General features: G+C 41.5%; 1 protein-coding gene across 5 annotated transcripts in view; it reads right to left on the reverse strand.

Moving 5' to 3' along the window:
* Positions 1-27,530, reverse strand: part of CACNA2D3 (calcium voltage-gated channel auxiliary subunit alpha2delta 3) — a 597,379-nt gene that overhangs the window by 84,851 nt on the left and 484,998 nt on the right. The window lies entirely within an intron of this gene.

A 27,530-nucleotide genomic window follows, 5' to 3' on the forward strand; every position in this document is an offset into this window, starting at 1 on the left:
CTAGGTATAGAGTAGAAGACTGTGCATAACTTAAAGAGGAGTCAACAATCTGCAGTAGAAAAAAAACATACACCAACAACAATACAGTAATATTCCAAGGGTGGAACTGTCTACAGGTGTTTCAGGGAAAATATATCAATAAGTTTTCGTGGATGAGTAAAGGATAACCACGCCTATTAGCTACCTTGTAAGGCAGCTCCCTTGACATCAAGCATGACCTTCATGAGCTGTTTCAATGTGGTTGTATCTCTTCAGTACACCGTAGATAACTGGTTTGGCTGAGTGAGAGGCTTTTGACTAGGGTCAGAAAGTAAGAGATCTCCTTACGGAGACAGAGAAAATATGCAAATAAGTTTACCATGATGGGATAAGGAAAGCCACGCCTCTTTTAGCTACCTTGTAAGGCAGCTCCCTTGACATCAAGCATGACTTCCAAGAACCCAAGTGACATTTTAACGCCTACACACCTACAACGTAGCCTTAATTGGCTCCTGTAAGGATAACTCTAACTTCCGAATACAGGTGTTTTATTCACACAGAAGGTTCTTAAATTCCATTAGTGGCACAACGCCGAGTTAAAACCAGTCTCAGTTCATCAGAGAAAATTATTCTGGTGACCCACCCTTCAGCCATACAGAACATCATCCATAAAAAATCTACTTCTACATCATAAACTTTGTACACACAGTTCTTATTCTAATATATTGGGGCCATAAAAAATCCCAAGGGGTTGTCTTCTGCTGCTCCATTGGATCATTGAAAAATTGTCTTATGGTGGACCTTGGAATCCCTGTATTTTCTCCCTGTCTCGACCGCCCAGTTTGGTGGTCATATTCTCGACCTTTGAATCCCAGTATTTTCATAAACCCTGAGCCCACCAAGGCATATTTTAGGGATCTAGTGGCCAAGTCTGTCCAGATTGACACAAACTTCCATTTATGGCAATTAGATTGGTTTCAAAATGGACGAATAAAAAGGTGTCTTTTGTCCAGCTGGGTTTTCTTTGCAACCTAGAGGTACAAATAGTAAGGCCTTATGGCCACAAACAGTGGCTTTGTACCGTTGTTTGTGCTCTGTAGAACATTGGCCAGTGACGTCCATAGGAACGTGCTCTACAATATGTGGTGCAGTAAAACACAGGGCATGCACAACAGAGAACGTGAATTACCCACCATTTGTGCAGATTGTGTGATTGAGGCCTAATACTTATCTGTATCTGGTTTATATATGTATAAAGATTCATAATTCATAGAAATGTTATGGACTACATATTGTACAGAATTTGTTTTTACCAAAAAAGGGCAAAGTAATTTAGTAAAAAATGTCACCCCTATTTTCCTACCTAGTTTTCTAGACCTGGCTACAGAATGGTTGCTATTTTGTCTCTGTAGCCAAACATCAGCCTCAATTTCTCACTGATTAGGCCAGTGATTGGCTGGAGCAGGCACTAGTTGCTGATGTGATGCCATTGATTTAGTCAGGTATACAGAGTCTGTAGGGGAGAACTGGATTTTGGGTTCTCTCTGCCAGGCTCTGACTATCGGATTGACATCACGTCGACAAATGTGGCCGTATTCAAGTAAATACATATTCACTCGCGATCACTGGGGGAACCAGAGTTTCACGGCTCTTTGCAACTTTCAAGTCTGAGCTGCAATACCAGACACAGCCCAAAGATTAATAGCAGCACTGTTTCTGCGGAAAAAAAAAATTCCAATCAGGAACAGTCCCTGTAATTATTGTCTTCTATGAGTTTCTGTTTTTCTACATGAACTGTGTATTTCATCTATGACCCTGAATTTCCATAGGAAGTCCTAAGATTATAGATGAGCCCTTACTGCCTCAAATAGTTCTGGGAATTATTATCAAATGTTGTCAATTATGTAATATTAAATCAGTATCATGCAGAGAAACCAAAGAGAACATATGTACCAGTGCCATGAGACCTACATGGACGCAACCTGATTGCAACGTTCCTAAGATAATGGATGATACAGTGTGTTTGACTTTTGCCGGGGGAACAATCAGCTCATTTTCTGTAAGGAGAACTGTCAGCTGTACACGGGCGGCTTAAGCTTCTTCCTCATCTTCAAAGTCATGTTAGCCCAACTGCAGAGGTCACCGCAGATCCAAATTTGTTCTACAGATCAAAGGTAAAACGTAAGCTGTCATTTTACCCTTTATGGCAAACATATGGGCATTGTGTGCACGGCAGCGCACCAGTCCTGAAAGTATTTTACTGGATTCCTCTGCAAATCTGCATCTATCTTCACCTTCTTCACATGGAGCATTAACATGACTTGTCCATGTAAGGCTGGGAAACCAAACATTGTTTGATGCAGAAACTAAAGGGGATTCCAAGAGTGAGGCCAATGTTTGCTGAGTGGTTGTAGCTTTCAGACTGGTGAAAGGAAAACTTCTTGGGCCTAGTGTTTAAGCAAATGGGGAAGACAGGGAGACCACTTTATCTAGATGACAAGGATATGATTGTTTAAAGGGTATGTTCATTAGGGTATGTTCACTATCTTCTTATTGACGCTACGTTCTGTTCCGTATCTAAAGCTCAGCGCTTCAATATCCATCTGGGAACTAATGGAACTAACATAATGGGACTCATGAATAAAATTCATTGGTCCTCGTTTTGGGCAAAGTTATTGGTGCTACACGCACAAATTATGAAAAGGTTTTGGACCTAATTCTGATGGATCACTTGTGCCAGAATTGAAATCTACAAAAAGTAAGGTTGTGGTAAATCTACCACTAAAGTAAAATACACATAATCATCTATAGTCCTCTTCTCCAGGATTCTGCGTTGTTCTTCTTTGATGTTGACGCGCCATTTTGGAGAGGGAGGGGACATCACGTAGGAGGCGTGAGTAATTAACAACCCGGAGCACCGGACATCACCTCCCCCTGCTGCCGGTATACACACCTGACGTAAAGATTTTCACAGTCAACTTGGTCGTGTGAAAAGCTTCTAGGGTTTTTCTCTTAATGATCATGAATGAAAAAGTCCTACATCAATGAGCACAAAAGCCCAGTGGACTCAATTACAACCAACAGGACATTGTTGGTGGACATCTTTCAAAATATCCAAAGCTTCAACTTTTTGGGTTTTTCTGTTTTCAGAAATTAAATGATACCTCCCACTTGGCTATTTTGAGCTATCTTGCATATCATATTTTGGGGGCAGTAATTATGAACATCTAGACACATTTAATAATTGAAAGATGAGAATTTTATCAGAAGCAAAGCGGTAGTCAGGTTATGAGAATGGGACCCCAAGCAATCTGGTGAACGGGGCGCTTTGTGGATCGGCAGGATGATCATACATTCTGCAATTCCATTCAGTAGTATGAGAGTGTAGGGAATTGCTGAGCACAGCTCAGAAAGTGAATGGAGTCAGGGAAGTGTTCTGCGACTTTTGACTGCTCCTATATTACAGGAGGAAGCAGGAGAACACTCATTCTGCCGCATCACCCATTACTGAGAAAATTCCCCCCATTATCTGCTGATAATAGGGGGCCCAGCAGTAAAACCCTCACTTATTACTTATCCCCTATCTTTAGTTTCAAAACAAGAGACAACCCCTTAAAAGAGAGCAACAAGAACAAGGCCACTTTCTTTCTCTTTCAGATCCAAACTTAAAATGGCCACTGGTCGTGCGTAAATGAGAATTGAGCTTTAATACTGCAAATGGGATTGAGCTTTAATATTGTGAATGTGACTGAGCTTCATTACTGCAGCCAACTTGTTTGACAGATGGGGCACTGTTTTGGTAGAAGCCAAGACATAATTTATAAAAAAAAAAAAAAATTCTTAGTATTTCGGGCATACAATGGGTTTCCTGAAAAATTCAGCAATTTGTGGCCCAATTACAATTCCCATGGAACTGGATGTAACAGTCTTGTCATAGTTAGAGTGAAAGTTGGAATAGGCCGCCCCAGTGGGTTGACATTATGGTGATATCTCTGCAGTTGATCTTCTAATATATCAGAATGTACAGTAAGATAAATCTTAGTATAAACCAGTGTGCTGTCCAATACTCCATAATCCACCAATCCTGCAGTAAGAAGCTGAAGGGGATTGCTCTCTAATCTGAATTGCAGTGAATTTTCCTTGTCACCAGAATGGGAAACACATCCCTAGATCTCTGTAACATGATTAAAGCATCACTCTGCGGTCAGCCCGATAGTCTTCTATAACCTCAGATGACTTGTTCCATCGCAGCTTTCAATCATTATAAGGGCTTGTTAGATTGTAGAGCGGTGCTACCACATTGCTAGACTATGTATTTATCTGTGTCTATAGAATCAACATATTCTGTGGCGCTATACAGATTAACGCAACTCGTATCAGTCCATTTCCCCACCACAGCTCGTCAGCTGCAGCGACTGGTGTGAGGCTTCTATCAATATGATGTGGATGACCTATCCTAAATAGTAGTGGACTGTGACTATGGATCACCAGCCAGTGCAATATAGATTTTCTTTTAACATGGTACCATGGCACATTGGCATATGGGGGAGGAATCTGTCAGACGTGTTCTGATATGTATTTTCTATCTTCAGTACCCAACCACCAGGCCAAACTCTGATACTCACCATTCTTCTCTTCACTCCTCCTCCCATTTGCAGACAGCTCTGAAGCCAACGCGAATTATGATGCCTCACCTGCTGGCTACCAAGTCATTGGTAAAGGGGATTTGTGGTGGGGGAGAAAGAAGCTGAGGGCTAAAGAGAGCAATATAAGAAGGGGACTGTCGCAGGAAAAGGAGTCATAGAAGAGTGGGAATGCTTAAGGAAAGAGAGCAATAGAAGGGGGGACTGCAGCAGGAAGGTGAGCAATAGATGAGGGGGCTGCTGCAGCAAAGAGAGCAATAGAAGGGCGGACTGCTGCAGCAAAGAGAGCAATAGAAGGGGGGACTGCTGCAGGAAAGTGAGCAATAGAAGGGGGAACTGCTGCAGCAAAGAGAGCAATAGAAGAGGGGGCTGCTGCAGCAAAGAGAGCAATAGAAGGGGGGACTGCAGCAGGAAGGTGAGCAATAGATGAGGGGGCTGCTGCAGCAAAGAGAGCAATAGAAGGGCGGACTGCTGCAGCAAAGAGAGCAATAGAAGGGGGGACTGCTGCAGGAAAGTGAGCAATAGAAGGGGGGGCTGCTGCAGCAAAGAGAGCAATAGAAGGGCGGACTGCTGCAGCAAAGAGAGCAATAGAAGGGGGGACTGCTGCAGGAAAGTGAGCAATAGAAGAGAGGGCTGCTGCAGCAAAGAGAGCAATAGAAGGGCGGACTGCTGCAGCAAAGAGAGCAATAGAAGGGGGGACTGCTGCAGGAAAGTGACCAATAGAAGGGGGGGCTGCTGCAGCAAAGGCAGCAATAGAAAGGGGCCTGCTTCAGGAAACAGAGCAATAGAAGGGGGGGCTGCTGCAGCAAAGACAGCAATAGAAGGGGGGAGGGGTTGCTGCTGCTGCAGGAAAGGGGCAATAGAAGCAGGTGAACTGCTGCAGGAAAGAAAGCACTATAAGTGGAGCTGCTACAGCAAAGAGCAATAGAAGGGGGACTGTTGCAGGAAAGAGAGCAATAGAAGTAGGTAATATGCTGCAGGAAAGAAAGAATGATGATGTGGGACTGCTGCAGGAAAGAAAGCAATAGAAGGGGGGACTGCTGCAGAAAAGGGGGCAATGAGAATAACGGGACTGCTGCAGGAAAGGGGGCAATATAAGCAGGGGGCTGCTGCAGAAAAGAATTCTATATAAGGGGTACTGATGCATGAAAAGGGATAATATAATGGGGGTTGCAGAAAAGGGGGCATTATATAGCCTGGATCTAGTAGGGGGTGTGGTTATACTTTGTGGAGGGGGTGTACCTGGAGTTAGGTACAAGTAAGGGTTCGGCACAGAAGCTCAAATTTTTGCCTGGAAAAAGTGCAGATGGTCCCTGGTCAATGTTGGGGACCGCTGACTACAGTGTAAAAATTTCTAGGGTGTATCTTTGTAAAGTGAATATTTAGGGATAGAAATACAATATATACCATATATAAGAACACACTATATTCAGTGCTATGGGTGACTTTGGTATTTTAACTCAAGATTAAAGAAATATTTTTACTTTTAGTTCTCAAAATGGAAGGAAAATTCTTAGTTCCACATTAAAAGCCAACATGGAAATAAATATCCAAAGTACAATTGCTTCTTGAAGTAAGACACCAGCATTTAAATCATTTGAAGATGTGTATCCTGTCCTTTCATCACTGAGAGAGGAACATGAATCACAGGGGGAGAGGCCGCACTGCCTCACGGAAAGCAGAGAATCCAATCTGAAGCAATCTGGCACCAGCCCGCGTTCTGTGGACTAAAATGCCTCCGAGCCCCAAATATACGGTGCCCTCACATGTCGTCTGTGGAGCCTATCAAATATCTAACGCTGCAATTTCCATCAGGAATGTATACATTTACTGTATAGAACACAAAACATTTTATGGCTTGCGGGATTCTTAAAATAATTCTCGGGAAACAACCGACATTTACTGTACGGCTAGAATGGCTATCGAGAAAATGAAATGTTTAGATGGAAATTAAAGGGGAATAGTTGTTTGCAGAATATTCCGGGTCCTAGGGTTGATTTATTCCTATGGGAATATCTTTACAAAACATAAGTAAAAAGGTTTATTTAAAATGACAAAATGTAAGCTATACAAAGCTCAGTCCCAATATATAGATTTTGGGGGGATTTTTCAGGCAGCTGTGCTGGAGTACAACCCTACTTCTGATTCTGCCTTGCGTAGAATTGAGCTATAACCTTCACGCACCTCCGTGCCCCCATAGTGTGGATGTAGGGTAAGGGGAGAAATAACCATAATACCTGCCCATTCCAAGGAATTGTGATTAATTCCGGTCTTCTATGCCAGAAAACTGCCGGACAAACCTTGATAGATGCTCCCCTTGGACTGTTTTCCAATCACTTCCAAGAGAGCTGTCCCCGAATTTTTGATTTTCTTACCCTAAATATAAGTCGTATTGGGCCTATGATGTCCCATCCATCAGTCGGTATGGAGAGAATCTCATTTCCAAAAAAGTGAACAGCTTTAGGTTGCAATACCAACCACAGCCAGCATGCCAAATTCATGAAGAACGTGCGCCAGAAATCCTGAATCGGACGGCCTTTGCACACTACACAGGCAAACTGCTTTTAGTAAATGTGCCCCAATGTGTAATTAGTCCTGTATATGTGTACCCTGTGTATCATATGACCAGGATGGAATTCTTTCAAGTAATCAATAAACATTTGCATTAAATGACAGCAAGCAGAGATCTTGAACTTCAGAAGGCGTTTGAACTTTTTCAGTGGTTTGTGCCAGTTATTGTGAGCCGAAACTAGGATTGGCAAAATAACATGGAACAAGTTTAAGTGTTTCTATCAAACCTTGTATGGTTGTAGTTGTCTCACCTTGGCTTGTTTCACAATAGCCAAAATCAGAATAGGCTAAATATAATAAATTGCTCTTAAAGGAAACCTACCATTTGATTTCATGTATTATGAAGCAAACATACCTTGATAATGCTGTAGCTACACTGATGCAGGAACATATCTTGTTTAATACCTGTGCTAAGTGGTTTTAATGAAATAATTTTTTTAATAAAATTAAGATAATGAGGCTCTATCGCTTCTGTCCTGGAGCTCGGCGCTTTTCCTCTTGCACTGCTCCAGAAAATAATGTGATCACTGTGTTGTCCCTGACAAACAGAAGTAATCAATCGACGCACCATTCCTCAGATGCTGTGTAAGAGTCATCCAGCTCAGATTGATTAGTCCTGTCTGGACAGTTCAGGAAGCTCTGTATGTAATGTGTTTAAGAACCGCAGGCAGAATGCAATCCAGTTTTCCAAAGGTCCTGAATTTTATAATAGTTTTTTCAGCAAAACCACTTAGCTCAGGGATTAAATAAGATATGTTTCTGCATCAGTGTAGCTACAGCATTATCAAGGTATGTTTGGTTCACAATGCATGAAAACAAATGGTAGATTTCCTTTAAATTAATAACAAAACACTTTTTTAGACTAATTCTTGACTACTGTGCACTGAAAGGGGTTGTCCATGTAATGAAATAGAGAGATCTATGGATAGTTAGATTGACTGAATTATTCCATGTGCTCTTAATTCTATCTCCCTTACTTTTCTTCCTTAAATGGCTTATCAATTCTTCCTTCTACATGTTTGCTCCATGCCTCATCACGCCTTATCCCTAGTTTCCCACACTTGGTCAATTTTGGAAACAATCTTGACACAAGGACTTGATTCGTGAAACATGTGGGCTTCATCCACAAGAAGGGAAACTAATTGATGGGATTTACGTTCATCCATCTTCTTTTATGATGGTTCTGTTGCAACTTTCAGACAGATCACCACATATCTGGAGTGTGAAGTAAGTTGGTGGTCACCCGATGTGTAGTCCATATAGAGGTTCACCACTGCCGGCCTGACTCTGAGGTTACATTATTTACCACATCACAAAGAGATTCCACTCGCCAAGACAAGAAGAAACTCATGAGTGCATCTGTAAAACGTTACACGTGTAGGCTTTACTGTGTGACAGGATGGAATATCTGGATGTGCGGATATTTATGACGTGTCAGTGTCTTCTGATAAAGAGGAAACTGGCATTGCTAAAGATGCTGACTACTAGATGAGCTGTTCCAACATCGCGTCACCTCCGCAGTAATTCAATGCTCTTCATTTTCTTCTTCTCACAGACTAAGATAAATCACGGGACCCCCAAAAAGTCAATTTCATCATAATTGTCTGAGCACATGGAGTCGATACAAGAACTGAGTTGACCTACAACAGGACTGTCTGCACAGTGTAAGGATATCGAGGTAGAATGGGTTTTCGAATACCTTTTTTGGAAATACAATAAAAAATAGATGTGAGAGCCGGAGGGAGGTCTTACACAACGAATGAAAGTTGGCCGAACCTGACAATTACGATGGGAATGGCTTGATTATTTAGAAAAGAAGTTTGGGTTTGTATTTTTTAGTTAACTACTTCCTAACTCAAAACCTACTCTTACATCATGCTGTTGGGAAGGGTCTGAGCAACTCCATATGTAGTGGGTTTCTGCTGTATCATACAAGAGACACCTACTTTTGAGAGCCCGACCAATAGTAATCCCAGCATCAAAGTGTTTGAGTGCATATTTATTTTGGTGTATGTGGTGCACCAATCATCAATCCCTATAATGTCATAAGGGAGAAGCAAATGGGATACTATGGAAGTCATGAGCCAGGTCTGATATTATTCATATCTTATTACATTCTGACTCTAACTGTATATACACAAAATACAATAGAAAAATAGTGAGATTGTATGGGCCACCAGACCCTGTATGATATGAATACCAGAGGGTTGGAAAGTGTCTACAAAAAAAACCCATTGGGGGTCATTTACTAAGGGCCCGATTCGCATTTTCCCGACGTGTCGCCCGAATATTTCCAATTTGCGCCGATTTCCCCGGGATTTTGGCGCACGCAATCGGATTGTGGCGCATCGGCGCTGGCATGCACACGACGGAATTCGGGGGACGTGGCCAAACGAAAACCCGACGGATTCGGAAAAACCGCGGCATTTAAAAAAAAAATCTGTCCCGGAGCTTGCACTTACCTTCACTCAGCCCGGCTCGGTGAACTCCAGCGCGTTCCGATGCTTTTCAGCACAGCAGCGCCACCTGGTGGACGGCGGAGGAACTACCTTAATGAATCCCGGCCGGACCCGATTCCAGTGCAGAAAACGCGCCGCTGGATCGCGAATGGACCGGGTAAGTAAATCTGCCCCATTGTCTTAAAAAAATAACTTCATTTTTTCTGAATAGAATGGAACATGTAGTCAAGATCAAAAGGGGCCACCCAATATGATGCCTGGTTTTGACAAACCAAAGTTGCCTAGTAGAATATCACATCATGATACAATATCTTAGTATCACATTGCGTTAAAAAGCTAGTCATCTCCCAACACACCAATCTGGACAGGGCCACCGAAGAGGAAAGGCGAGGAGGCCACATCTGCATAAAATGTTCTCAAAAACCATTGTTTACATTTCTTCTTCCTTTGAAATATGTATCTTCGGATTAATGTCTGAAAATTGGACAACCTGATATCCAAGTGGTGGGAGGTAGATGATGATCAATTCTGTGATGTCTTATTCACCATGTATGGGGTCTGTTTCATCTGATGGGACACATTATAAGCTCAAGGGTTGACTTCACCTTACTGGACCTCAAGGAACATGAGTGGTTTTCCAACTTTTTCTAGATATTCAATAATAGTGAAGGATGTTCTAGTATGAAAACAACCGGCAGGTTCAGCTGCTGAGAGAATTAACAGAGCAGAATATGGAATAATAATCTCACAGTTGCTCCTCTGCTGGGAGAGGAAAGTATTTTCTCAGGCTGCAGGTCAGGAAATTTATATTCCCAAAGCTTTTTAGAAAGACTGTAACTACAGGGAGATAATGGTTTGTTCAGATCATTTGATGTTCTGTGAACTGTTTCAAATCCCCTCAAACATAGTTATAGGAGGGAAAATTCCTCCTGTGAAATATTAGGCCAACAACGTGGGGGGGGAAAGGTAACGGAGATGAATCTGTAGAATCTGTACATTTCTGTGTATTTTGATAATGTTCGGAATTTGCCGCCATGTTACAGTATTTGCAAGAAATGAGAACTCATAGAAGAGTTGAGTTCATTACTTCAGGTGATTTATGGGTATTACCATAAATACTCGAGTAAAAGCCTAGTTTTTCAGCACAAAAAATGTGCTGAAAACCCAAACTCGGCTTATACTCGAGTAAGAAAATATATCAAAACTCACCTTTCCGGATTCCCCCGCAGCTGGCTATATACTGGGACAGGGGGCTGCCTATATACTGGGGCATATGGGCTGGCAGGCTATATACTGGGGGGCAGGTGCTGGCTATATACTATGGGGCAGTGTCCGGTAGGCTATATACTGGGGAGGCTATGACCAATGCATTTCCCACCCCGGCTTATAGGTTTTCCCAGGTTTTGTGGTAAAATTAGGAGCCTCGGCTTATACTTAGGTCGGCTTATACTCAAGTATATATGGTAAATTTAATGATGGGTAAGGAGCTAAATGAGGTATAGTGACTAACAAAACATTTGGGTGGCAGGTTATTTTCAAGGAAAAGAGCTTTGATCAGTTGTGCAAATGAGACCAAAAGCAAAACAAATACTGGTACCACTAATGCTCCAGTCATTCCGGGATTGAAATTCTTGGTCAAAAATGTTAGAACATGAGTATAATTCTTCTTACATATTGAACTCTGTCTACCAAGATGTCAACCTTTCTCTACCAGGGGTGCCAAGTCTCCTTAATTTTCTTTGATGATCATCTTTTTTTGTCTTCTAACTTTGAGGCCCCATGGCATTACTTCGAGCCAGAATACCTGCAAAGTCGGGAATAAGAATTTGGCCAAAAATCCTTTGAAAAAGAGGTAAATTTTATGTTTTTTTTCAACTTCATTGATTTTTTTAAAAAAAAACTATTCCACTCCTGAAAAACGGATCTGGTAGTCCAAGACTCAGGTTTTCTTAAAAAGGTCCGATCTCTCCCCTACAGATACATGCTACCACTTCACTGACTCATATTTGGTGGTTTTTTGGGAGGCAGAAAAGTTACAAAAATTTGCTCTATTGATCATCATCATTCCCTGGAGTTGATCCAACTTTACTTGATGTCGGTGCTTTCACCATACTTTAAGCCCAGTTAGTTTGGATGTCAGCAATTCTTTGGTGTTCTTACGACTCTTCTACTATCCACCAGTAGACTGAGAAGGTTGAGAAGCTGTATAGAGGAGAGGAAACCTCATTCTAAAGGATAAATAATTGAATGTGTTTTTTCCACAATTATCACAGATTTTTTGTTTGGATGGTAAGTGATATTTTATCAGATGATTCTTTCAACCCTTAATGACTCGTTATATTCATGTATTGATAATGACCAAGAGCTAGTTCCAACATCATGATGGGTATATCCTCCATGGTGGGTGCACTTGTGGTAACTATCCAGTGTACCAATGAAATTGTGGGCTCAGGAGGGGTACAGCCATAATGCAACAAAAATTTATGAGATTGGTGTAAGGACATTGGATGTTCAATATTTAAGGTCACCCATACCTCATCATAGCAGCGAGGAGTAACTATATTAACTTTACCACATGGCAAAAAAAGAAAAAAAACAATATAAACAATTGTAGAATTCAGACATTTTTCAATTTTCTACCCCAAAAATGATTCAACTAAATGTGCCAAAACAAGATACAGTATAGTATAGACCTACCCCCCCCCAACAATATAAAAAAGGGGAAAACAAGCCCTCATACAGCTACATCAATTGGAAACAAAAATAAACTTGGCTTTTAGAATGGGAGGAATAAAAAAAAAAAAATTACACAAAATTTACTAAATAAATATTTTACCTCCTTTTTATGAAATTTAATTTGATTTTGAGTACAGTAAACTGGATCAATATGACCCAGAAGCCGCAAAGTGTAAGCCTATTCATTACACACGAGTTCCAGTTTAAGAGGCTGCTCACATTATACGAAGCTTTTGCTGGTCTTAAGAAAACAAGCAAATATTTAATCTCCATGCTTAAAGACTAGAACTCGAAGAGTTTGCCCGGAGTAAAACTTCAACTCTCCCAACTGGAACCGTTCCCCCATTTATAAATATTTTGCTGCGTTGCATCTGCCTAAAACCTTCTCAAACAAGACAATATTAATTAAACCCTCCTATAAATGGGAACTCTACTCCTTCCAGTCCGACTTGGGACTTTGATCTTATTTTCATTACTTTTTTATTGAGTCGTCTTTGTAAATTAAGTTACAAGGGAAAAAGCATTGGGGCTAATATGAAGGTAAAAGTAGACTCTTCTGGCTCGGACCAAGAGACACAAATATTTAATACTCCCGTAACATTTTGTGCGTAGATACTTCCATTAGTGGCTGACTTAGATCCATGTAATGTAATGCAGGAGGCAGAAGAAATTGAAATATTTTGACTAAAGAAATACTGATTTTTTTATTCTTATTTTATTTTTGGTTATGCAGTTTTATAACTATTTTACTGTGTTTTCCTCCTGACATTAGTGACAAATAGGGGCCTCTAATATGAGACAAAACATACCTCCATGGCCTCAAATCAATGAATCATCATAGAGATAATTTAGGGGTAATCAGATTATCCTTTAAGTGCAAAAGGGACAGTCACAAATTTTCAGCCGAAAGTTCCCTACATGGATGTAGAAATTGCCTCCCAGAGCTGCTCCTTCAGTCCTGAAGGACATTATCAGACTCAGCCTCTGTAATGGTTGTGGGCAAATTTCCTAAATCGGTGAGTTTTGGACAATCCCCTTCCCTTCCCCATTGAACACTATAGGGGTCATTTACTAAGGGCCCGATTCGCGTTTTCCCGACGTGTTACCCAAATATTTCCAATTTGCGCGATTTTCCCTGAATTGCCCCAGGATTTTGGCGCATGCGATCGGATTGTGGCTCATCGGCGCCGGCATGCACGTGACAGAAATCGGGCGGCGTGGCCGAATGAAAACCCGACGGATTCAGAAAAACCGCCGCATTTAAAAAAAAAATGTGTTGCGAAAATTGTACTTACCTTCACTCAGCCCGCCTCGGTGTATTCCAGTGCGTTCCGATGCTCTTCAGCGCAGCAGCCACCCTGTGGACGTCGAAGGAACTACCTTAATAAATCCCGGCCGGACCCGAATCCACCGCAAAGAATGCGCCGCTGGATCGTGAATGGACCGAGTAAGTAAATCTGCCCCTATATTATTTGACCTGTACTATAGGCTCATCAAATGTTATTTCATAATCACAATTACACTTTAAAGGAATTCTATCACCAATATCGAGCACACTGACATACTGGTGCGAGCCCCCTCTGGTAGGATCTGCTCTACTTTTAGCTCCGTAAGCCCTTGTTTTTACAAAAAAAAGAGGCTTTAAAATTATGCAAATGAGCCTAAGGGTCCTCGAGCTCCTTAAACTGATCCTGGAGCCCTTCAGACTCATTTGCATAGTTTTAAAATCCTTTTTGTATGTAAAAACAAGGGCATAAGGGGCTAAAAGAAAAGCAGATCCTGACAGAGGGGGCACACAACAGTATGTCAGTGTGCTTGGTTTACAGTCCTTCATTCTGGTGGTAGATTTCCTTTGAAAAATATATATCTATGTTTATTCAACCCTAATAAGGTGGTCCATATCTACCCATCTTCTATTTCTTAATATTGTTTATATATTACAATGATGTTGGCTTCAGTACATGTTGAATGCCAGATGATGTCAGAAAGTGAGATTGATAACAAGTCCCAAAGAAGAAAAAATTAAAAAAAAACCCTGCAAATCTGAATGCCAATATACATCAGTGAAGTGTTTATCTCTATGATTTCTCCTTAAGACAACCCTGATTATTTTTTTGCATAGGCTTGGATCTCAAAGGTTGTGTCCTGAACAGTTGTGGCAGCCTAAATATAAATGAATGTACAGTATAGGGCAATGTGTGTGTGTCTTTTTTATGAGCCAAGCAATTGACACTACGTGAGCCTATGCAGGACACATCAAGTGCTTATACACATGACACGGAGACACGTAGTGTCACATAACAGGATCACATACTCACTTATAAATAGTTCTGGACACACAGAAGGACAGGGAGGACACATGATGAAACATCAAATTGCCAAGATGTCTCCACGGCTTCTTCTAGACCAAACAGTGTTTTGTAGAGCCTCAGTATAAGATACCTCTCACTTTAGGTGATAGCTCACTGGCTGACAAGTGATTCATGGAATATGACAATGGAAAGATTTTGTGTATAAAGTGGTATCAAATGATCGCTAGGGGGAACTATAAAAGTTCTCTGTTTCCTTGCAGTGGCCACTGTAGGAGAAATCTGGTATTGCATAGTGACTAATAAAATCAAAGTACAGTATGGCCATCTAATACAGTGACCCTCAGAGCCATTTCATATGTCAGTCATAGACTCTAGGTAAAGGACCTTACATCATAACCATAGTTTGGTGACCAAAATGAAGAGTACCCCTCATTGCTAAATGCCACGGACCTCAATGGACCATAATTTTGAGGTTTGATGCACTCCCTTTTTAATACATATATATATATTCATAGTTGAAAGTTAACATACACTACATACTACATTTACTACATACACTGTTTTAGATCTCATTCCACAAGCTCCTCACTATAGATGGTAGGATTTTGGGCCCATTCCTTCTGACAGAACGGGTGTAGCTGAGCCTTGTTAGTACCTGCCTTTTCAGTTTTTCCCGGAAATTTTCAAGAGGATTGAGATCAGAGCTTCACGAAGCCACTCCAGAACATTGACTTATGACTTAAGCCACTTTGTAACCAGGTTGCCAGTATCTTTGTGTTATGTTCATTGGGAAGATTCATTTGCGCTTAAGCTTTAACTTCCTGGCTGATGTCTTACTGGAAATGTTGCTTCAGTATTGCCACATAATGTTCTTTCCTCGTGATGCATCTATTTTGTGAAGTGCACCAGTCCCCCCACAACATGATGCTTTCCCCCATGTTTCATAGTTAGGATGGCGATATGAGGCTTCCACCCTTCTCCCTTTTTCCTCCAAACGTCAATGGTCATTATGGCTAAACTGTTCCATTTTAGTTTCGTCAGACCACAGGACATGTCTCTGATCCTGTAGGCATTTCTTCCTTTCAGTCTATGTTGATACAGCACTTATTTCACTGTGGATAATGACACACTCTTACTAGCTTCAGTCGTCATCTTCACAAGGTCTTTTGCTTTTTTTCTTGGGTTAATACATACATTTCAGACTAAAGCACGTTTCTCTCTGGGACACATCTCCTTCCTGACTAGTATGATGGCTGGACATTCCCATCTTGTTTGTACTTGCATATAATTGTTTGTACAGAGGCACCTTCAGGTATCTGGAAATTGCACCCAAGGATGAACCAGACTTCGGCAAGTCCACAATTCTCTTCCTGATATCTTGGCTGTTTTCTTTAGACTTACCCATGATGTTATACAAACAAGCAATGTGTTTCAGGTGTGCCTTAAAATACATCCACAGATGTGTTTCTAATCAACTCAGATGTTGCCAATAAACCTGAATCTTCCAAAGAAATTACATCATCATATGGACTGTTACAAATTGCTAAAGGCATACTAATCTTAATGTATGCAAACTTTGACTTTGCAGAAAGTAATGAAAATGTATTTAAAAATTCTCTCAGTCTCATTGTCAACTATAAAGAATTTTCTGATTTCAACAGAAGTTTCCATTCACTATATGTCTTAAAAAGTGAAGATTTGTTTGCATTCTCTTATCTCATTATACTGTCATGGACATGTAACATAGTAACAGAGGCCTATAGACACTATAATTCTTTTTTTTTGTAATTTCATCTGAACCTGAATTTGAGGTGAATTTGCTCCCCAGCTTTTGGAAGATTGTCAATTGTTCTGAATGTTTTCCTCTTGTAAATAATCTTTCTCAGTGTAAAATAATTGACTTCAGATTATTAGGAAATGGGAAAATAACCTTTCTTGCTGCAGCAAATTTATTAAAAATGTGCGCCAGAAATCATGAATCTGGCGCTTCCCTGCACTGGCCCGACAGAGTTCACAAAATTTTTTTTGGTGCACCTTCAACATAGGGCGTGCAACAGACTTTGCATGTTAAATCTGGCGCGCAGTGTGACTGAGCACCAGAACGCCCCGTAAATGGTCGCATTGTGTCCAGTTCAGCTGTGAACACACTTTGTGGTGCAGACACTTCTTAAATACCTGTGCAAGCACTAAAAATAATGTGCAAATGAATGTTGCGGACCATAAAAGTTCCAAAACTTCTGCTTTCATAGAGGTGGTCACATTTGCTGTTGATCAATTAATCAGTATGTTATCACACTCTGCTTCTGCTTTTAACACTGCTTTTTTGGTAAATTAAAATTAGTGTAATTTACCTGTCTAATGCTTATTAAATGTTGTATTTGCTTAATGTTGAGAACTTTTAAAGGTCAGAATTTCTAAGAAACCTTATGCATAAACTGCTGGATGCTTTATATATCTGGAAGATAACTTGTCCTTCACACCTAAGAATACAAGGCCAGGCACACAAGGCAAGAATGTCGTTATGTAAGGGACTGTAAATCTCCTAGACACTTCAGCTTCCTTCCAAAGAGAGGCAGCATTTTCTAATTTAAAAAAAGTCCAAAAAAACTTGAAAAATTCCTAAACAAATATTCCATCACTTAATCTGACCGTTATAGGCACAATCCAGTGACATGTTAGAGCATATACTGTACCTGTGAAATACCATGTCCCCTTGCCGCAGGAGCACAAGACCCTTCTTGTTTAAATCTGCAAGGACATTGTGTTTTGTTTAAGTTCTATCAACCCCGGCCAGTATTTCCTAATTGCATTACTAGGAGAAATATTTAGGCTGTAGCTTTGTAGGGAACGGCTGCCATCATTTCCATTTCCAACTCTGTTGTTCCACTGCTAAATTGAAGCGAATGCCGTCAAGAATCCAAAAGTAAAAAAATCCTATTGTGTAAGGTTCATCATGGACAATTCATGGTTGGAGAAGTTCCAGGTCAATGACCAATGTCAATTTCTTAAAGGGGTTGTTAAAGGGGTTTTTACCTTTAAGTATGAATGCTGGGAGACTTTGTAACCTATGCTACAACTATACTACAACTATACACCAACTATCTGGATTGGTCATCTGTTAATGCATTGATTTCTATAAAACCTTTGGCCAGCTTCCAGATGGCTGATCCAGGAAGTCCAAGTCTGTATAGAGCGGGTTAGTGGGTCCCTGCTCAGTCAATAACCGAGAACCTCAGGGGTTGAATCCCCCAAAATCAAACTTTTATCCCCTAAAAACTTCTTATAGATTTAGGTCCAAGCACTGGAACTCTCTCATTTCCATAATAGCAGGGGTGGAAGAACCATCATTCTTTAGTACATGTTGGTCCCAGAGGTGGAACTCAACTCAAGAGGCATCAGAAAGGGCAAAACAGCAGTTTAAATCTTCGATAAGACAACCGATTGATTTTGGATTACCGTATGATGATAATCAATGCAGCCAAACTTTAGTCACTAGTACAGATAAGCAGAACCGAACTTCGTATTTTGGTTCGGGGGTACGGGTGCACCTTGCATGACCCGGATATATTGCAGGATTGGCCACCGAACGGCCAATCTGGAAAATTAATGCCTTTAGCTAATAGCCATGGTGGTGATTAACACCTCTGGCAGATCTAAGCCATGGCTAGCTGTTAGGGGGTTAATATGCCAGACTGGCTGTTCGGCAATATGTTCGGGTCACGCCGTGTGCACCCAGATGCAAAGTTCTGGTCCACTCATCTCTAGTCACTAGTTTTCTCACCAACCAACAAAAAAATTAATAACAAATATAGAGTACTAGCTGTAGCTCCCGGCGTTACCCCTGATAGTAAATAACTGCTCTTAGCTATAACAAAATAGAATGGGTTAACAAAAAATATTTTATATGTATCTATAGACTGTCTCTGACTGTCTCTGTCACTAACTGTCTCGGTCACTAATACTGTCTGTCTCTGGCAGTCTCTTTCAGTGACAGTCACTGGAATGAGATTGTCAGAGACAGTCTCTGTTTCGGGCAACTCTAATTCCAGTGACTGTCTGTTTCGGGCACTCTCATTCCACTGAATGTCTGTCTCCGGCACTCTCATTCCAATAACTGTTTCTGTTTTTGGCACTCTCATTCCAATGACTGTCTCTGTCTCGGGCACTCTCATTCAAGGGACTGTCTGTCTCGGGCACTCTCATTCCAGGGACTCTCTGTCTTGGGCACTCTCATTCCAGGGAATGTCTGTCTTGGGCACTCTCATTCCAGGGACTGTCTGTCTTGGGCACTCTCATTCCAGGGACTGCTGGTCTCGGGCACTCTCATTCCAGGGACTGTCTGTCTCGGGCACTCTAATTCCAGGGACTGTCTGTCTTGGGCACTCTCATTCCAGGGACTCTCTGTCTCGGGCACTCTCATTCCAGGGACTGCTGGTCTTGGGCACTCTCAAACCAGTGACTGAAGGTCTCAGGCACTCTCATTTCAGTGACAGTCTGTCTTGGGCATTCTCATTCCAGTGACTGCCTGTGTCTCTGAGACTCTTATCCCAGTGACTTTCTTTGTCTCCAACTGTCACCTTTTCTATGGAGAGATTATCAGAAGTGTCTGAGAGCAGAACTGCACTAGTTGCCCATGGCAACCAATCAGAGCTCATGTTTACAAAATTACAGCTGATCTCTAATTAGTTTTCATGCGCAACTGGCACAGTTTTACCTCAGACACTTCTGATAATCTCCCCCATCTCTGTCTCTATCCATCTTACCTCACACATAAGCGTCTTATACTCATTGCCTTTAGTAACCAATCACAGCTCAGAGCTCATATTAATGACCTGTGGCTGAGCAGCAGCCAATCACGGCTCAGCTTCTAACTGCCACAGCTGCATCAGTAGACAATGGCTCCTGTATATGGTGGTTAATAAGTGGATTTGGGAAGCACGGGGTGAAAATTTTGGCTCAAAACCTGGTATAAGACGTTCCCCCAGTCACACGCAACAACTGTGCAAAATTTGGTGATTGTAAACGCGACGGTACAGATTCCTTTAGCAGACATACATACACACACACATACACACACACACACATACATACATACATACATACACACATACATATACACACACACACACATACATACATACACACACACATACATATACACACACACACATACATACACACATACATACACACATACATACATACATACATACACACATACATACACACACACACATACATAAACACACATTCATCCAGCTTTATATATGAGATAAAGTAAGCCTTGCATCTAAACACTTTAGGCCATGTGTGCCCAATTCAGAATCTTACTGTAGCTGTGATTGGTTGCAGACATATTTGGAAAATAAGTCCCTCCCCAAGTGCACTTGCAGGCTGATTTGCATATCCACAAAAAGCCTGCGGGATGCTTAGTTTGCTTCTACCAAGGTAAAAGATGCTTCTACTTAGCGTTATTATTGGTTTGTAGGGGTAATAGACAGGACTACGACCTGTAGTAGTCAGAACAAAGCAGTGTACAACCCGGAGACTGCAGCCGGGTATAATAAAAGCCAGCGAGGAATACTTTACTTTTACAGCACTCAGCAAGGAAGTCATAATTTAAGTAACTTGGGTTAAATTTTCAATAGAGTGAACATACTGCACCACTGGGACAGCAAACTCATTTCAGCTGAATCCCAGAACTTTATTAATATTTCTAATATGATTTGCCTGAACATATTTTATTATATTTTATATTGTGGATATTTTCCTCTTAATGAGGCCCTATGGATGTTGGTCATTTTTTTTTTCTGACTATATGGCTGTTCTGTGACCTGAAGTATAGAAAACACCTAGATTTTACTACATGTATAATCATAGTCAGAGAAGCCCACCATAGTATAAGAGGGCCCACCTGGGATGCAATAATGAAGCCCTAAAAATCCAGCAATTACGGGGCCAATCACGTCTCCTACAAGGCTAAATAGATCTTATTAAAGAGATACTATTAAAAGATCAATATAGATCCGACACACGCCATCTCAGCACAGTGCTCTGCAACGTATAGTGGCCATGGCTGGTATTGCAGCCTTCATTCACTTAAATGAAAACAAAAACATGTGACCAATGGATGTGACATCACAGGTCTGCAGCGGCAAATGGTGGACACTATGGTAAAATTGAAAGTAATTTTTAATCAATCCTGGTTATTTAAGAAGAGACAAAACTAAAAATTACAACCTACAATTTGGAGCCCTTAATTCTTCACAGAAGTTTCCTATAGGTAAGTGGTCTGTAAAATACTAAAATATGCCCATTCGGAGCATCTACTGAAGCTTCTAGCTGCCTTCATTAGCCTTGCCATGAGTAGGAGACTTGGTAATTGAATAACACTTGACAGCATCTCCATACCAGTAACATTATCCAAATGCCACACCAATGGAGTTTAAAGGGGTTTTTCAACTTTTCAGGTGGGCTGGGGAGGGCTTTACTTACCTCCTCATACAGCGCTGGGACAGGGGGCGGTTGGGCATGCCAGACCGTCGGAAGTTGTCAGCGTGACCGGGAGAGGCGGAGGAGGTAAGTAAAGGCTGCAAAGTCTCTAAAATAGTAGGACCCCTTTAACTGTTTAATGTAAATTCCAAAAATACTGATGGATCCAGTTATGGAATATCAACAAAATAAGTGTTTTTGCTGGAAAGTCATGAGACCTTCATACATATTACATAAGGCTTACAGCATGTCTGCTTTACCTCATGTGATCAACACTTTAAAGGATTAAGGACTGTAAACCAAGCACAATGACATACTGGTGAGCACCCCTCTGTCAGGATCTGCTCTTCTTTTAGATTTTTAAGCCCTGGTTTTTACAAAAAAAAAAGGCTTTTACAATCATGCAAATGAGCCTGAGGGTCTCTGGGCTCCATAGATGTAATGGAGACTGGCGCCTGTCAGGCCAATTTGCATAATTTTTAAAGCCTTTTTTCTTAAAAACAAGGGCATAAGAAGCTTAAAGGGGACCTACCACCACGATTCTACCTCTAAAGGTAGAACGGGTGGTAGGTGGATGAATGGGACGTAAGGATAGCCCTTTTTGGGCTAATCCTTACGTCCCGGCTATCCTTTTGTAAACTTTAATCAGTTGATATGCTAATTTAATTAAGCGGCTACTGGGGCGTGGAGTAGCCGGACATGAGGCTACTAGTCGCGGCTACTCCACGCCCCAGTAGCCTTGTTCCTCCGGGTAATCTTCGGCGCGCGCCCTCGTGCGAATATCCTGCGTTCTGCGCATGCGCAGGACGCAGGCCTACGGGTGCGCGGCTGTAGCTCCGAGGCCGGCGCTACTGCTCGGACGAGGGCGCGCAGCTACGAGGTGCTGCTCGCCGAAGATTACATGGTAGGCGGAGGAACAAGGCTACTGGGGCGTGGAGTAGCCGTGACTAGTAGCCTCATGTCCGGCTACTCCGCGTCCCAGTAGCCGCTTAATTAAATTAGCATATCAACTGATTAAAGTTTACAAAAGAATAGCCGGGACGTAAGGATTAGCCCAAAAAGGGCTATCCTTACGTCCCATTCATCCACCTACCACCCGTTCTACCTTTAGAGGTAGAATCGTGATGGTAGGTCCCCTTTAAAGAAGATAAGATCCTGCCACAGGGGGCACACACCAGCATATAAGTGTGCTTGGTTTACAATCCATGCTGGTGGTAGATGTCCTTTAAAGGGGGGGGTGGGGTTCCACTTTTACCTTTCACATTCTTTGGATAAATCAGTAATTTTGTCTTTTAACATAAGGAATAATTTCTTGTCATTTTGTCTTTTAATATTCATTTTCGACCAACTTTCATCCCTGAAGTCTAGGGGGGAATTCTATCATGACATGCACAGCCAGAAACTGCAACTTTTTATCCCCCTATACCACCGTCACATCAAGTGGGCGGGGAGGGGCGGAACAGGGCGAATTAGCCCATCTGCCACAGATATAGCTTGCACCTACAGCCAAGTTCTCTGTCAAACCAGACCAGGCATAGAATTCACCTAAGTGCACAGTTATGGGCCCAATATACCTAGAGCCTCTTAGTATACTGGTCACATTGTCCAGCAGCCGGAGGAGTGATAATTCCCCCTGTGTGTGTAGTTTGCATTCCCTTCTGAATTGTGGATGGAGACCTAGCTGCTTTGACTCGCCACAACCCTTCCCCCCCGCCATAGACTTAATTTTATGTTAGCAAGACAGAATTGAGCAAAGATACTGATTAGAAATGAGTGAGGATGATACAAGTCAGAGTAAATGGAGAATTAAGCACCCGCTGTGATATGACATATAACAAACTTTCATATAGTCACTTTTACAATGTTTGTGGTTATGCTAGTGAGTATTTAATATATGAGTGATCTATGTACTTCAATAAGTGCTCATCTGCCACTTCCAGTGCCGACCCCAACACAAAGTATGGAAATGGAGCTGGACTTCTGTGAGAGGGGAGCTGAACCTCTGGCACCATTCTCTGTGTGGGCAGCATCAGTTGATTAGTTTGGTTTTGAGTGTTGGTTATCACTCCTAAAGGGTGGTAGAAAAAACCTTTAATCAAACCAAATATTCTATTCATGAACTACTCCTAGTGCTTACATATTAAATGTTGTATATATATATATATATGTGTGTGTGTGTGTATAGGCAATCCAGGGAATATTTACAACATAGTTGTGCCTAATTTCTTACAGATGAAAACACTAAAGTGCTACATCATTCATAGAAAAATTTATGAGATGGAAAATATAAAATGTACAATAAAGGCAAATATGTTTCTGCAGACCACCCCATGGTCTCCTGCCTATTAACCTCTGCTGTGGTCTGCTGTTTGCTCCGAGTCGGTGAAACGGTTAATTGTGCTGGTAGAACAAGCTGACCTATACAATCCAACCATATGTAAATAGCGCAGACACAGACTTGGCTTCCATTGGGAATGTGCATTGCCAAGTCTGAATGTGAAGTGTGCAGGGTGTCCTATGCTCCATAAAAACCACCTGTGGGTTATTGGAACTGGTGCCTAGAAGATCGTTGTGCTACGAGCACCTGGATGGGGCCCCGGACCGTCTGCCAAGACAGCTCAGTGACACCGAGTGTTGGGGAGAAGAAGCAGAAGCCCGGGCCAGGCGTGGGCAGCGTGTGTGGCTCCGCTCATTAAAAGACCTCCACCCATCACTTCATATGAACCGAATAAATCCTGCAGGGTACCAGTCATTTAAAGGGACGTTCCTCTCTGCATTTACTATATAACTTCTAGGTTACACTCATACATGTTGAATTATGTTAAACATACTGGGGCAGATTTACTTACCCGGCCCATTCGCGATCCAGCGGCGCGTTCTCTGCAATGGATTCGGGTCTTCCGGCTATTCACTAAGGCAGTTCCTCCGACGTCCACCGGGTGGCGCTGCTGCGCTGAAGTTCCCCAAAAAGCACTGATCTTCACCAAGCCGTACCAAGTGAAGGTAAGCACGAGTACCGCGACACTTTTTTTTTTTTAAATGTGGCGGTTTTTCCAAATCTGTCGGGTTTCCGCTCGGCCACGCCCCCGATATCTGTCGCGTGCATGCCGGCGGCGATGCGCCAAAATCCGATCACGTACGTGAAAAACCCGGAGCAATACAGAGAAAATCGGCGCAAATCGGAAAAATTCGGGTAACACGTCGGGAAAACGCAAATCGGGCCCTTAGTAAATGACCCCCATTATGTATTCCAGTTTTGTTGCTTGTGTAAAAGTCGGGCCGGTTTCTATTGAGTGACGTAGCATTCAGTAATAATTTACTAACCCTGCACAGAGGACCAAAGATGAGTCCAAAGTGTGAACAGCTTGGTTGAACATGTGTGGACCTCTTAAAATATTTGCAGAAAATAGGACCCCGGAAAGTTCTTACCTACAGATATAGGATGTAAACATTCATCCAGATTATCCATTGCTTGTCAAATCGGCTCCAAACAGAATCTTTTAAGAAATTTGGTAAAGCTTCTACAAATCTTTGATGATTCGCTCTCCTCTGATATACTTTACATAAACTTTACATCCACAATGAGGGTAACTCTAAGTCCTTGGTAGGAATGTGGTTCTACTTTTTATTTTTAACCCTCTGCTTTAAATCTTGGTTTGTAAAAACGACATGTGGATCTAGGAGAGGCAGGACCCCAATAGCAGACTTCTGAATGAGAGCTCCCTGCCCATAAAAGCATGCATATTTGTATGCACATTTATGCACTCTTACACGCATTTATGCACACATATAAATGTACTGAAATATACATTTTTACACTTACCCTACAGTAGGGGACGGCAGCAGCAGGTTGCTCTCTACCGGCCATGTGTCCTCTCAGGACTCTCTGACAGAACTTTCTGGAACTCCATCCAGAGGGGATGTATATCACCTCCCACTCTGATGGAAATTCCAGACACTGAATCAGGAACCTCCGGACAGAACCAGGATTGACAAAGTTAAAACAATTCTCATTAGTTAACATGTAAACCTTCCCTTCCCAGGCAGATATAATACAGCTGCATTACCAGCTATAGACAGTAGATGGCGCACAGCGGTGATCAGGCTTTATGGGCATAATCTGATACTTCTCAAAGGAAAACCCTTTACAGGTTTCACTCAAGAACTCAACCACTGGGTGGACACACAAAGACATTCAGGGGGACATTTATCATTACTCCTTGTGATAGTTCTATGTCTGCCTTTGGAGCTCCGCTGCCCATGAAATTTATTGAAAATTAGCGTATTTTTCGGACTATAAGGCGTACAAATAAATCCTTTGGTTTTCTCAGAAAACAAAGGTGCGCCTTATAGTCCAGGGCGCCTTGTATGTGAACCGTACTTACAGACAACAGCTGTCTTGAACTGTGTACAGGTCTGCCACCTACTGGTCATTCATCCTTATAATAAGGTGCACCTTATAATCCGGTGCGCCTTATATATGAACCTAGACGTTTTAGCAGGCATTTATTGATGGTACGGTAATACAGTAATTGCAAAATAACCGCAATAGGAGTAAAATAATTGCAGCAGAACATACACCAGAAGGGAAGTGGGGTAAGTTTGTGTGGTTTTTTGAGCAAAATTATAAAAATAATTGCAAAGATAAATCCACCGTTACACAACACTGCACACCCACAGAGAATGATAGATTAGTTGTCCAAGTAACATTTGCAAAAATTATGTAAAAACACCTTTGAAATTAGATTAGACAAATAACAAAATAGAAACTTAATTTGCGAAAATGAACAACCCAAACAGACCAGATTTAAAACGATAAATGTAGCCCATAATGTACATACATATATACAGGTGGTCCCCTACTTAAGAACACCCGACTTACAGACGTCCCCTAGTTACAGACGGCCCTTAGTTAAAGAGGGACCTCTCTGCCCTCTGTGACCTCTGGTGAAGTCTCTGGATGTTACTATAGTCCCAGACTGCAATAATCAGCTGTAAAGTGTCTGTAATGAAGCTTTATTGACAATCCTTGGTCCAATTACAGCAAAAAAATTTTAAACCCCAATTGTCACAGGGCCAAAAAAATGTTTTGTCTGGATCTACAATTATAAAATATACTGTTTCAACTTACATACAAATTCAGCTTAAGAACAAACCTATGGAACCTATCTTGTATGTAACTGGGGGACTACCTGTATATATATTTGTATATATATATGCACTATAAAGTACAAAACATCATATTATTTATCATCTCACAACATCAAATATCTGGACATGTCCAGCTAAGAGTAAAATTAAGGAGGGAAGTATGAATTTCCAATGCTCCACAGATCATTGCACGGTAATTATTTGCAGAATTTCTGGATTTAGGGGAAATTTATTTTGTAAATGCAGCCACTTTCCAGAATGCATTCATGTGGAAGTCACATTGACTAAACTAAACATCCAAATCGATAAATCTGATATTATTTCTCACTAGCGGCTCCAAAATCCAGGTATTACCGGTGTATGGTAATTTTGTTGCCTCTTCTCTGCACAACTGATAACGTTCTCCTTATGAGCCATGTCTGGAGAGCAGCTTTTGGGATGATCCAGCTGAGGATATCATCACTCGATAGAATGTCCTCGGTTTTAAAGCTTTTGGAATAATCATTCGTATTTTCCCTCAAAATCCCTTTACACTCTGCTCTGCCAGGTTACATGTACTCAGCTGTCACTTTATAAATCACTGCTAAGCGCGGTCTCCAAAAGCCTCGCAGAGAACGTGAAATTAATACAGGATTTATGAAAGACAATGCTGTTGGTTGTAGGCATGCGCTGCGTGGAAGGGGTTAATGTGTAAGCTCCCCTAGAGCTGGGCGATTGGCCTGATGCTTACATCTGGTCTGTCCTCATTGTGTCAAGATGAATATATAGGCCTCAATGTCACCAGGAACCATCTGATAAATCAAGACAGGGTGAGGCCTGTTCAGCTTTAAGGCGGCTTTAGTAAAAGAACAGAGATTTTTGGAGTATCCTGTGAAATACATTTGTGGGTAGTTGTCATATTATTGTGCCAAAAGGAGCAAAGTAGAGTTCTGCACATGAGGTTGTTGCATGGCTCCAATAACGCATTACAGAAACCATCAAATATGTGGAATTTGTAGAAACAAAAAAGGTGAAAATTTTCTAAAAACAAGAGGTGATGTACATGGTCTTGCTTGTGTGGGTTTTCACATAGGATGGTAGATTCATGTGTTGGTGGGATTTCCAATATTGGAAGTCCCATGAAGAATACCATAAAAGATAAGGTTGATTCAAGAGGAAGGTCCATACTTTAAAGATGATGTCAAACC

Source organism: Engystomops pustulosus, chromosome 10, assembly GCF_040894005.1.
Source record: "Engystomops pustulosus chromosome 10, aEngPut4.maternal, whole genome shotgun sequence".
Classification (NCBI taxonomy): Eukaryota; Metazoa; Chordata; class Amphibia; order Anura; family Leptodactylidae; genus Engystomops; species Engystomops pustulosus.